Source organism: Neolamprologus multifasciatus, chromosome 18 (genome assembly GCF_963576455.1).
Source record: "Neolamprologus multifasciatus chromosome 18, fNeoMul1.2, whole genome shotgun sequence".
Taxonomy (NCBI): domain Eukaryota; kingdom Metazoa; phylum Chordata; class Actinopteri; order Cichliformes; family Cichlidae; genus Neolamprologus; species Neolamprologus multifasciatus.
The window spans coordinates 35,122,044-35,135,112 of record NC_140456.1 but is presented as its reverse complement, the minus strand read 5'-3'; the positions used below and the strand labels follow the sequence as shown (position 1 = coordinate 35,135,112).

General features: G+C 42.8%; 5 non-coding genes across 5 annotated transcripts; all 5 read left to right on the top strand.

Moving 5' to 3' along the window:
* Window positions 1-647: 647 nt before the first annotated feature.
* Window positions 648-719, top strand: trnap-ugg (transfer RNA proline (anticodon UGG)). Its single transcript has one exon. It is a non-coding gene; the product is annotated as a tRNA-Pro (tRNA).
* A 912-nt stretch (window positions 720-1,631) lies between these two features.
* On the top strand, window positions 1,632-1,703 carry trnap-ugg (transfer RNA proline (anticodon UGG)). The gene has a single exon. It is a non-coding gene; the product is annotated as a tRNA-Pro (tRNA).
* Window positions 1,704-2,589: 886 nt separating this feature from the next.
* On the top strand, window positions 2,590-2,661 carry trnap-ugg (transfer RNA proline (anticodon UGG)). The gene has a single exon. It is a non-coding gene; the product is annotated as a tRNA-Pro (tRNA).
* Window positions 2,662-4,536: 1,875 nt separating this feature from the next.
* On the top strand, window positions 4,537-4,608 carry trnap-ugg (transfer RNA proline (anticodon UGG)). Its single transcript has one exon. It is a non-coding gene; the product is annotated as a tRNA-Pro (tRNA).
* An 8,389-nt stretch (window positions 4,609-12,997) lies between these two features.
* On the top strand, window positions 12,998-13,069 carry trnap-cgg (transfer RNA proline (anticodon CGG)). Its single transcript has one exon. It is a non-coding gene; the product is annotated as a tRNA-Pro (tRNA).

Here is a 13,069-nt window from a genome sequence, read left to right as displayed (position 1 = left end):
CCTTACTGGGCAGGTACTAAAAAATACCTGTTACCAGGTACTATCACCTAATGGAAACTCTAAAGATCGAACTGAGTCAAGTTAAGCCAAGCTAGGTAGGTGCAAGTAGAAAAGGGCTATTAGAGATCACAAAGTCTGATCGAAATTGAGGCCATTCAATTTCGGTGTAAAGACATTAAACTACATATGTCAAGGTCTCATAATGGTTTCACCCGAAACCTCTGCTGATAATTACCCACGCCTTTTTTCACATCTTGGCTCATGTGATGTGTTTCATAGTTGGTCAACGACCCTGGTAAAGACAACCCTCTCTGGGGTTTAAATACCTGGGACTCTCCAACATTTAGTTTTAGATCTAACGAAGGTTCTCAGAGGAGAGGTGAAAGGTCTTCAAGGAACTTAAAGAATTCCAGCTGCTTTCTTTCAAAGCTCATCAGACTACCATGACCTGGATGACTGGGAACCCTTTTTTCTCATTCACTGTGTGCAGTCCCTCTGGAGTCCTCCCTGTTGGAGCTTGTCAATAGCAAAGGCCTGAAAGTACAAAAATGAATACTGAAGAGGGCTTAAAAACATTCCTGCTTGAATTTGAAGGCAGATTTAAGTCTATCATTTCAGAGTTCCAGACTTAAGCGCAGGCTTCCTGTGGCTCGTTGGTCTAGGCGTATGATTCTCGCTTTGGGTGCGAGAGGTCCCGGGTTCAAATCCCGGACGAGCCCCCTTCCCATCTCAAGCCCTTAGCTTCATGGAATTCTTTGGCAAGTCACATTGCTTCTGGGGCTTTGTAAATGTGTTGTGTGCCAAACCTTTCAATGTAATCTGTGACACCAATTTGTCTTTCTAAATTAACGTTTTTGATTTTTTGAAGGAGTCACTCTCATGACTCATTGAGTGATGCCATTGACTGCACAGTCCCTTTCATGCAATCTGTATATGTCACATTTTGAGATTGCCTTGGAAACCTTACTGGGCAGGTACTAAAATATACCTGTTACCAGGTACTAAAAAATACCTGTTACCAGGTACTATCACCTAATGGAAACTCTAAAGATCGAACTGAGTCAAGTTAAGCCAAGCTAGGCGGTGCAAGTGGAAAAGGGCTATTAGAGATCACAAAGTCTGATCGAAATTGAGGCCATTCAATTTCGGTGTAAAGACATTAAACTACATATGTCAAGGTCTCATAATGGTTTCACCCGAAACCTCTGCTGATAATTACCCACGCCTTTTTTCACATCTTGGCTCATGTGATGTGTTTCATAGTTGGTCAACCACCCTGGTAAAGACAACCCCCTCTGGGGTTTAAATACCTGGGACTCTCCAACATTTAGTTTTAGATCTAACGAAGGTTCTCAGAGGAGAGGTGAAAGGTCTTCAAGGAACTTAAAGAATTCCAGCTGCTTTCTTTCAAAGCTCATCAGACTACCATGACCTGGATGACTGGGAACCCTTTTTTCTCATTCACTGTGTGCAGTCCCTCTGGAGTCCTCCCTGTTGGAGCTTGTCAGTAGCAAAGGCCTGAAAGTACAAAAATGAATACTGAAGAGAGCTTAAAAACATTCCTGCTTGAATTTGAAGGCAGATTTAAGTCTATAATTTCAGAGTTCCAGATTTAAGCCCAGGCTTCCTGTGGCTCGTTGGTCTAGGCGTATGATTCTCGCTTTGGGTGCGAGAGGTCCTGGGTTCAAATCCCGGACGAGCCCCATTCACATCCCAAGCTCTTAGCTTCATGAAATTCTTTGGCAAGTCACATTGCTTCTGGGGCATTGTAAATGTGTTGTGTGTCAAACCTTTCAATGTGATCTGTAACACGAATTTGTCTTTCTAAAATGTTTTTGATTTGGTGAAGGAGTCACTCTCATGACTCATTGAGTGATGCCATTGACTGCACAGTCCCTTTCATGCAATCTGTATATGTCACATTTTGAGATTGCCTTGGAAACCTTACTGGGCAGGTACTAAAAAATACCTGTTACCAGGTACTATCACCTAATGGAAACTCTAAAGATCGAACTGAGTCAAGTTAAGCCAAGCTAGGTAGGTGCAAGTGGAAAAGGGCTATTAGAGATCACAAAGTCTGATCGAAATTGAGGCCATTCAATTTCGGTGTAAAGACATTAAACTACATATGTCAAGGTCTCATAATGGTTTCACCCGAAACCTCTGCTGATAATTACCCACGCCTTTTTTCACATCTTGGCTCATGTGATGTGTTTCATAGTTGGTCAACCACCCTGGTAAAGACAACCCCCTCTGGGGTTTAAATACCTGGGACTCTCCAACATTTAGTTTTAGATCTAACGAAGGTTCTCAGAGGAGAGGTGAAAGGTCTTCAAGGAACTTAAAGAATTCCAGCTGCTTTCTTTCAAAGCTCATCAGACTACCATGACCTGGATGACTGGGAACCCTTTTTTCTCATTCACTGTGTGCAGTCCCTCTGGAGTCCTCCCTGTTGGAGCTTGTCAATAGCAAAGGCCTGAAAGTACAAAAATGAATACTGAAGAGGGCTTAAAAACATTCCTGCTTGAATTTGAAGGCAGATTTAAGTCTATCATTTCAGAGTTCCAGACTTAAGCACAGGCTTCCTGTGGCTCGTTGGTCTAGGCGTATGATTCTCGCTTTGGGTGCGAGAGGTCCCGGGTTCAAATCCCGGACGAGCCCCCTTCCCATCTCAAGCCCTTAGCTTCATGGAATTCTTTGGCAAGTCACATTGCTTCTGGGGCTTTGTAAATGTGTTGTGTGCCAAACCTTTCAATGTAATCTGTGACACCAATTTGTCTTTCTAAATTAACGTTTTTGATTTTTTGAAGGAGTCACTCTCATGACTCATTGAGTGATGCCATTGACTGCACAGTCCCTTTCATGCAATCTGTATATGTCACATTTTGAGATTGCCTTGGAAACCTTACTGGGCAGGTACTAAAATATACCTGTTACCAGGTACTAAAAAATACCTGTTACCAGGTACTATCACCTAATGGAAACTCTAAAGATCGAACTGAGTCAAGTTAAGCCAAGCTAGGTAGGTGCAAGTGGAAAAGGGATATTAGAGATCACAAAGTCTGATCGAAATTGAGGCCATTCAATTTCGGTGTAAAGACATTAAACTACATATGTCAAGGTCTCATAATGGTTTCACCCGAAACCTCTGCTGATAATTATCCACGCCTTTTTTTACATCTTGGCTCATGTGATGTGTTTCATAGTTGGTCAACGACCCTGGTAAAAACAACCCCCTCTGGGGTTTAAATACCTGGGACTCTCCAACATTTAGTTTTAGATCTAACGAATGTTCTCAGAGGAGAGGTGAAAGGTCTTCAAGGAACTTAAAGAATTCCAGCTGCTTTCTTTCGAAGCTCATCAGACTACCATGACCTGGATGACTGGGAACCCTTTTTTTGTCATTCACTGTGTGCAGTCCCTCTGTAGTCCTCCCTGTTGGAGCTTGTCAGTAGCAAAGGCCTGAAAATACAAAAATGAATACTGAAGAGAGCTTAAAAACATTCCTGCTTGAATTTGAAGGGCGATTTAAGTATATCATTTCAGAGTTCCAGACTTAAGCGCAGGCTTCCTGTGGCTCGTTGGTCTAGGCGTATGATTCTCACTTTGGGTGCGAGAGGTCCCGGGTTCAAATCCCGGACGAGCCCCATTCACATCTCAAGCTCTTAGCTTCATGAAATTCTTTGGCAAGTCACATTTCTTCTGGGGCATTGTAAATGTGTTGTGTGCCAAAGCTTACAATGTGATCTGTGACACCAATTTGTCTTTCTAAATTAACGTTTTTGATTTTTTGAAGGAGTCACTCTCATGACTCATTGAGTGATGCCATTGACTGCACAGTCCCTGCCAATCAAACTGTATATGTCACATTTTGAGATTGCCTTGGAAACCTTACTGGGCAGGTACTAAAAAATACCTGTTACCAGGTACTATCACCTAATGGAAACTCTAAAGATCGAACTGAGTCAAGTTAAGCCAAGCTAGGTAGGTGCAAGTGGAAAAGGGCTATTAGAGATCACAAAGTCTGATCGAAATTGAGGCCATTCAATTTCGGTGTAAAGACATTAAACCACATATGTCAAGGTCTCATAATGGTTTCACCCGAAACCTCTGCTGATAATTACCCACGCCTTTTTTCACATCTTGGCTCATGTGATGTGTTTCATAGTTGGTCAACGACCCTGGTAAAGACAACCCCCTCTGGGGTTTAAATACCTGGGACTCTCCAACATTTAGTTTTAGATCTAACGAATGTTCTCAGAGGAGAGGTGAAAGGTCTTCAAGGAACTTAAAGAATTCCAGCTGCTTTCTTTCAAAGCTCATCAGACTACCATGACCTGGATGACTGGGAACCCTTTTTTCTCATTCACTGTGTGCAGTCCCTCTGGAGTCCTCCCTGTTGGAGCTTGTCAGTAGCAAAGGCCTGAAAGTACAAAAATGAATACTGAAGAGGGCTTAAAAACATTCCTGCTTGAATTTGAAGGCAGATTTAAGTCTATCATTTCAGAGTTCCAGACTTAAGCACAGGCTTCCTGTGGCTCGTTGGTCTAGGCGTATGATTCTCGCTTTGGGTGCGAGAGGTCCCGGGTTCAAATCCCGGACGAGCCCCCTTCGCATCTCAAGCTCTTAGCTTCATGAAATTCTTTGGCAAGTCACATTGCTTCTAGGGCATTGTAAATGTGTTGTGTGCCAAACCTTTTAATGTGATCTGTGACACGAATTTGTCTTTCTAAAATTTTTTTGATTTTGTGAAGGAGTCACTCTCATGACTCATTGAGTGATACCATTGACTGCACAGTCCCTGCCACGCAATCTGTATATGTCACATTTTGAGATTGCCCTGGAAACCTTACTGGGCAGGTACTAAAATATACCTGTTACCAGGTACTAAAAAATACCTGTTACCAGGTACTATCACCTAATGGAAACTCTAAAGATCGAACTGAGTCAAGTTAAGCCAAGCTAGGTAGGTGCAAGTGGAAAAGGGCTATTAGAGATCACAAAGTCTGATCGAAATTGAGGCCATTCAATTTCGGTGTAAAGACATTAAACTACATATGTCAAGGTCTCATAATGGTTTCACCCGAAACCTCTGCTGATAATTACTCACGCCTTTTTTCACATCTTGGCTCATGTGATGTGTTTCATAGTTGGTCAACCACCCTGGTAAAGACAACCCCCTCTGGGGTTTAAATACCTGGGACTCTCCAACATTTAGTTTTAGATCTAACGAAGGTTCTCAGAGGAGAGGTGAAAGGTCTTCAAGGAACTTAAAGAATTCCAGCTGCTTTCTTTCAAAGCTCATCAGACTACCATGACCTGGATGACTGGGAACCCTTTTTTCTCATTCACTGTGTGCAGTCCCTCTGGAGTCCTCCCTGTTGGAGCTTGTCAGTAGCAAAGGCCTGAAAGTACAAAAATGAATACTGAAGAGGGCTTAAAAACATTCCTGCTTGAATTTGAAGGCAGATTTAAGTCTATCATTTCAGAGTTCCAGGCACAGAAGCGCAGGCTTCCTGTGGCTCATTGGTCTAGGCGTATGATTCTCGCTTTGTGTGCGAGAGGTCCCGGGTTCAAATCCCGGACGAGCCCCATTCACATCTCAAGCTCTTAACTTCATGAAATTCTTTGGGAAGTCACATTGCTTTTGGGGCATTGTAAATGTGTTGTGTGCCAAACCTTTCAATGTGATCTGTGACACCCATTTGTCTTTCTAAATTAATGTTTTTGATTTTGTGAAGGAGTCACTCTCATGACTCATTGTGTTCTGCCTTTTATAAATTAAATGGGATATTAGAGTTGTAAACTGCCCTAGAGCTCCCTCTAGTGGCTGCTTTGTGATATGGGTTCGGTTACTTTGGGAAAGGAAAAATGAGAACGTGAAGAAGAAATAAAAGATGGCGGAAAGTGATACCGTAAGGTTATTGTTTTAAGCTAATACGGACCTTAAAATGTTGTTGCCTTGGACAAGATATGTCTGTAAGTATGAGTGTCGATAAAATAATTATTATCTTTTGTTTTGTGTAAAAATGGTTCGATAATTTGTACATTTGAAAGTTTTATCTTGTTAGCTTGTTGTAAGAGTGTAACAAGCTAGTTTTCAATGTTAGTTAGCTAATACAGTATTTTGTACTTTCAGTTTTATGATGGTCAAAGAGAAGGCAATGGTCAGAGGCCATTCTTCAATAAATCAGCGCAAAAAGGAAATAAGTCTGGTTATTGGAGCATCGTTATCTCGCTGTCTAGCTGGTGAAACTAAGAGACTCAGGGCGAGGACAGCATAGTAAAAAGACATTAGCGCAGCGGGCACAACCACGAGGAGCTATTTTCAGCACATCAGTTATGAGTCTACGGTCAGGAAAGCAATATCAACTGGATCTTCCAGAAGAGGAAGAAACAGCAGACCAAAGAGAAACAGAACAAGTGCGCAACGCAGAGAATATGGAGAACAAGGATAATGCTAGCAACGCAGACACACAGGGGGAGTCTAGACGCTCGCGTACATCCAAGCGTTCATCCACAAGTTCTGCAGCACTTAAAGCACGAGCAAAAGCAGAGGCTGCACGTGCACAGCTGGCGTATTCAGAAAGAGAAGCAGCTATAATGAAACAAAAAACTGAACTTGAGGCTAATTTACATGTTTTGAGTTGTCAAAAGGCTGTTGCAGTTGCAGAAGCAGAGGTTGCAGTTTATGAAGAAGAAGAGGAGGGACTCTCAAAAAGTGAACTGCGCTATCCATTGGTGGGACCACCCGCCAGTCCAAAACAACGCACAGCAGAGTATGTACAAAAACACTCAGATATTTGCCTTGAAGGATTCAAATTAAAAGTAGGTCCACTTGCCTGTCACAAAGCTGCACGTGAACAATGCGAAATGGCTATGAATGCAGATATAGACAATGACGGCTCACACAGTGCTCAAAAGGCTAATGTTAAAGTGGAACTCCAAACACAACAGAGAGAGAGACTGGATTCCCCCAAACCTTATCCGTTCAACACTCTTCAAACATCAACAGAGACACAGGGTGTCCAGGATATTACAAGGTACCTGACACGGAGGGAAATGTTAAGTACTGGACTTTTGCAGTTTGATGACCACCCAGAAAACTACTGGGCGTGGAAGGCGTCATTTCAAAGTGCTATTAAAGACTTGCATGTTACAGCTCAAGAGGAGCTAGATTTAATGGTCAAATGGCTTGGAGTTGAGTCTGGTCACCAGGCCAAAAGAATTCGATCAGTCCATGTCTTTAATCCAGCTGCAGCTCTCAACCTTGTGTGGCAAAGACTCGAGGAATGTTATGGATCTCCAGAAGTGGTAGAAAATGCACTGTTAAAAAAGATTGAACAGTTTCCCAAACTAAACAACAGAGACAACACAAAGTTAAGAGAGCTGGGTGACGTTCTGCAGGAAATAGAATGTGCAAAAGATGGAGGATACCTACCAGGCCTCTCATATTTGGACACAGCTCGCGGAGTCAACCCCATTGTGGAAAAGTTACCATATGGACTGCAGGAAAAATGGATTGCAACAGGAGCAAAGTACAAAGAAGAACATAAAGTTGTTTTCCCCCCTTTCAGTGTCTTTTCAAAGTTTGTAAGACAACAAGCCAAAATAAGAAATGACCCAAGCTTTGTCATCACACCTCCTGCCGACACAAGCTTCAAGAAGGAGAAAAGCTTCAGAGGCAGTAACAGGCAAGTGATTAGTGTACACAAAACGGACATTCCTACAGACACTAGTTCACCTCAAAATAGTTACAGCAAGCCTATAGAAAGCCCTGACAAGGTATGCCCAATACATAAGAAGCCTCACCCTCTTAAAAGGTGCAAGAGTTTTAGAGCAAAGCCCATAGATGAGCGCAAGTCATTTTTAAAAGAGAACAGAATCTGTTTTAAATGCTGTGGCTCTACTCAACATCTAGCAAGGGACTGCAGGGCTCAAATAAAATGCATGGACTGTGATAGCGACAGGCATTTAGCAGTGCTACATCCAGGTCCACCCCCTGCTCCAGCTGAGAGCTCTGGAGCTGATAAAGATGATGGCGGGGAGACACAGGATAGTGCAAATGCCTCAGTTGTTTCCAAATGCACAGAAGTCTGTGGTGATGAAGATAGCCCACATTCATGCTCAAAAATAAGTCCTGTGTTAGTCTATCCAGAAGGCGAAAAAGAACAGGCTAGAAAGATGTATGCAGTGCTTGATGAGCAAAGTAACAAGTCACTAGCTAAGTCTCAGTTTTTTGAGTTCTTTAATATTAAGACACGCTCAGAGACTTACAAGCTCAGAACATGCTCAGGACTGTCAGATAATGTCGGCAGAACAGCAGTAAACTTCATGATTGAGTCAATGGATGGTAAAGTAAAGCTCCCACTCCCAAACCTGATTGAATGTGACATGATTCCAGACGACAGGAGAGAGATTCCCTCTCCACAAGTGGCCATGAAGTTCCCACACTTACAGAAGATAGCTGAAAAAGTACCTCCTGTAGAAGAACAAGTACCTATTCTGTTGCTTTTGGGAAGAGACATTATACAGGTACACAAAGTCAGAGAGAGAATCAATGGGCCACACAATACACCTTATGCGCAGCGTTTGGATTTAGGCTGGGTTATAGTTGGGGAAGCCTGCATGGGGAAGACGCATAAGCCCCCTAGTGTGAGTGTTCTCAAAACACATATTCTTCAGAATGGCCGTGCTTCTTACCTCTGCCCATGTCCTAACACGTTTCAAATCAAAGACCAGTTAAACACCACACACAACCCCAAAAAGGACAGGGGAAACGCAAACACCAATCAACTGGGAGAAACTGTTTTTGACAGGACAAAAGATGATGACAAACCAGCACTGTCAGTAGAGGACAAAGACTTCATTGACATCATGGAGAAGGAGGTGTATCAAAATGAATGTAACAGCTGGGTGGCGCCTTTGCCATTCCGCTCTCCAAGACCAGAGCTTCCGAGTAACAGAGAGCAAGCATTCAAGCGCCTCCAATCTCTCAGAAAGACACTGGACCGGAACCCTGAAATGAAAAGACAATATATCGAATTCATTCAAAACATGCTGGACAATGACCATGCAGAAGTCGCTCCACCTTTGGACTCAAACCAAGAACACTGGTACTTGCCATCCTTCGGTGTGTACCACCCACAAAAACCTAATCAGCTGAGAGTAGTCTTTGACTCAAGTGCAGAATTTGAAGGACAGTCCCTTAACAAAGTCTTATTAAGTGGACCCGACCTAAATAACACACTACTGGGTGTCCTTATGCGTTTTAGGAAAGAACCTGTAGCATTTTCAGCTGATGTGCAACAAATGTTTTATTGTTTTGAAGTGAGAGAGGATCATAGGGATTATCTGAGATTCCTTTGGTATGAAGATAATGATCCCGACCAAGGTATTTGTGACTATAGAATGAGGGTTCATGTTTTTGGGAATAGCCCTTCCCCAGCTGTGGCTATTTATTGTATGAGGCGTGCCGCAGTCAAGGGAGAAGAAGAGCACGGACATGATGCAAAGCAGTTTGTAATGAGACATTTTTATGTTGATGATGGTCTCGCATCCACAGCAACAGTGGAAGAAGCTGTTGAGACACTCACAAGCGCTCAAAAGATGCTGGCACAGTCAAACTTAAGGTTACATAAAATAGCCTCTAATGACCACAAAGTAGTGGAAGCGTTTCCTGCTGCCGAGAGAGCCAAGGATCTAAAAGACTTGGATTTAGAGTTGGACGACATACCCCTGCAAAGGAGCTTGGGGGTACTGTGGAATCTTAAGAAGGACTGTTTTACCTTTCACGTCACCACTGAACAAAAGCCGTTCACCAGGAGAGGTGTCTTAGCCACTGTTAACAGTCTGTATGACCCGCTGGGTTTCGTGTCACCCATCACAATGCAGGGAAAAGCTCTTCTCCGTGAATTGACCTCAGAGCAAAAGGACTGGGATGAATCACTTCCTGCAGAAAGAGAAGATGAATGGAGCAGATGGAGAAGCTCATTGAAGGATCTTGAGCGGCTACAGGTACCGAGGTGCTACTTCCCGTTCTCCCAGGCCATTGCTTTGAAAAAAGAACTGTGCATATTTTCAGATGCCTCCACCATGGCTATAGGAGCAGTGGCATATCTGAGAGCTATTGATAGTGAAGGTCAGTGGCACACAGGTTTCATCATGGGCAAGTCCAAAGTAGCCCCAAGACCCGCCCACACTGTTCCTAGATTGGAGTTATGTGCAGCAGTGTTAGCTGTAGAGATGTACGAACTCATTAGAGATGAGATTGACATTGAAGTAGACACTGTCAGATTTTTCACAGACAGTAAAATCGTTCTTGGTTACATACACAACAACACAAAGAGGTTCTACACTTACGTGGCTAACCGAGTGATTAGAATCAGAAAGACTACACATCCAGCACAGTGGTTTTACATAGCCACTAGTGACAATCCAGCAGACACAGCCACTAGACCGATTGCAGCTTCTGCATTGGCTTCTACAAGCTGGTTTAGTGGTCCTTCCTTTTTGACACAACACGACATAGAGAAGTCTCACTGTGATAGTTTCACACTGATCGATCCTGACACAGATGCAGAGATCAGACCTGATATAACAAGTTTTGTTACCAAAGCCTCAGTAACACAGCTAGAGCCATGCCGTTTTGAAAGATTCTCTCATTGGATGAGATTGTGTCGCACTATTGCATCACTGAAGTGTGTGGCAGCATCATTCAAGAAAACAAACACAGAAGGTAAAGGCTGGAAGTGTTTCAGTGAAACTAACACCGCAGATGAAGCGTCTAAAGCAGCAAAGTTCATAATTCACACAGTACAAAGTGAAATGTTCAAAGAAGAGTACAGATGCATAAAAGAAAATCAGCCACTTCCAAAACAAAGCTGTCTTCAAAGATTAAATCCAGTTATTGATGAAGATGGGCTCCTCAGACTAGGAGGTCGATTGGCACCTGCTAACCTAACAAAAGAGGAGAAACATCCACTCATAATCCCAAATGCTCATCATATAGCCATCCTTCTTATTAGATACTATCATGAGAAGGTAGCACATCAGGGGCGTCACCTAACAGACGGAGCGCTCAGAGGTGCTGGATTTTGGATTATTGGCAGTAAACGGCTCGTCTCTTCTGTTATTTACAAGTGTGTTCTTTGTCGAAAGCTTCGAGGACGACTTCAGACCCAAAAAATGGCAGATTTACCCGTGGACAGGCTGACACCAATGCCACCGTTCACTAGTGTAGGACTGGATGTCTTTGGACCCTGGACGGTCACCACACGTCGCACCAGAGGAGGGAGTGCAGACAGTAAACGCTGGGCTGTGCTTTTCACCTGCATGTCCACGAGAGCTGTGCACATTGAGCTCATTGAAACAATGTCAACATCCAGCTTCATCAATGCGCTGAGGAGATTTTTCTGCATCCGTGGACCTGCTCAAATACTCAGATCTGATAGAGGTACAAATTTTGTTGGAGCATGCAATGAGTTGCAAATTGATCACAAGGACACAGAACTAAACTCATACCTGCAAGAGAAAGGATGCACATGGCTGTTTAATCCCCCACACTCGTCACACATGGGTGGATCGTGGGAGAGACTTATTGGAGTAGCAAGACGCATCCTAGATGGTATTCTGTTGAAAGCCGTACATGTCCAACTAACGCATGAAGTGTTAAGTACATTCATGGCAGAAGTAATGGCAATAATGAATGCAAGACCACTTGTACCAGTCACAACAGATCCAGACAAACCAAACCTTCTCACTCCAGCAATGCTTCTTACACAAAAGGTCAATGCATTATCTGCACCAACAGGAAGCTTTGGACCGCCAGACCTCTACTCAAAGCAATGGAAGCAAGTACAGTGTTTGGCAGACTCTTTTTGGAAACAGTGGAAAAGTGAATATCTTTCAACACTACAGCAAAGGAGAAAATGGACTGATGATAAAACAAACATAAAAGTTGGTGATGTTGTGTTATTGAAAGATGCTCTCGCACACAGAAATGACTGGTCCATGGGAAAAGTTGTAAGAACATTTGAGAGCAAGGACAATAAGGTTCGAAAAGCAGAAATAAAGACTGTGAAGGATGGAAATGAAAAAGTGTTTTTGAGACCCATCGCTGATATGGTTTTGCTTTTATCAAGTGATAAATAAGTGTTTGAAATAGCCCTAAACTGTTCAAAAGGTTTATTAGAAAAGTTTGTTGTAGTGGCACAATTATATTGTACCAGGCGGGGAGTGTTCTGCCTTTTATAACTTAAATGGGATATTAGAGTTGTAAACTGCCCTAGAGCTCCCTCTAGTGGCTGCTTTGTGATATGGGTTCGGTTACTTTGGGAAAGGAAAAATGAGAACGTGAAGAAGAAATAAAAGATGGCGGAAAGTGATACCGTAAGGTTATTGTTTTAAGCTAATACGGACCTTAAAATGTTGTTGCCTTGGACAAGATATGTCTGTAAGTATGAGTGTCGATAAAATAATTATTATCTTTTGTTTTGTGTAAAAATGGTTCGATAATTTGTACATTTGAAAGTTTTATCTTGTTAGCTTGTTGTAAGAGTGTAACAAGCTAGTTTTCAATGTTAGTTAGCTAATACAGTATTTTGTACTTTCAGTTTTATGATGGTCAAAGAGAAGGCAATGGTCAGAGGCCATTCTTCAATAAATCAGCGCAAAAAGGAAATAAGTCTGGTTATTGGAGCATCGTTATCTCGCTGTCTAGCTGGTGAAACTAAGAGACTCAGGGCGAGGACAGCATACATTGAGTGATGCCATTGACTGCACAGTCCCTGCCACGCAATCTGTATATGTCACATTTTGAGATTGCCTTGGAAACCTTACTCCCTCTGGAGTCCTCCCTGTTGGAGCTTGTCAGTAGCAAAGGCCTGAAAGTACAAAAATGAATACTGAAGAGAGCTTAAAAACATTCCTGCTTGAATTTGAAGGGCGATTTAAGTCTATCATTTCAGAGTTCCAGACTTAAGCGCAGGTTTTCTGTGGCTCGTTGGTCTAGGCGTATGATTCTCGCTTCGGGTGCGAGAGGTCCCGGGTTCAAATCCCGGACGAGCCC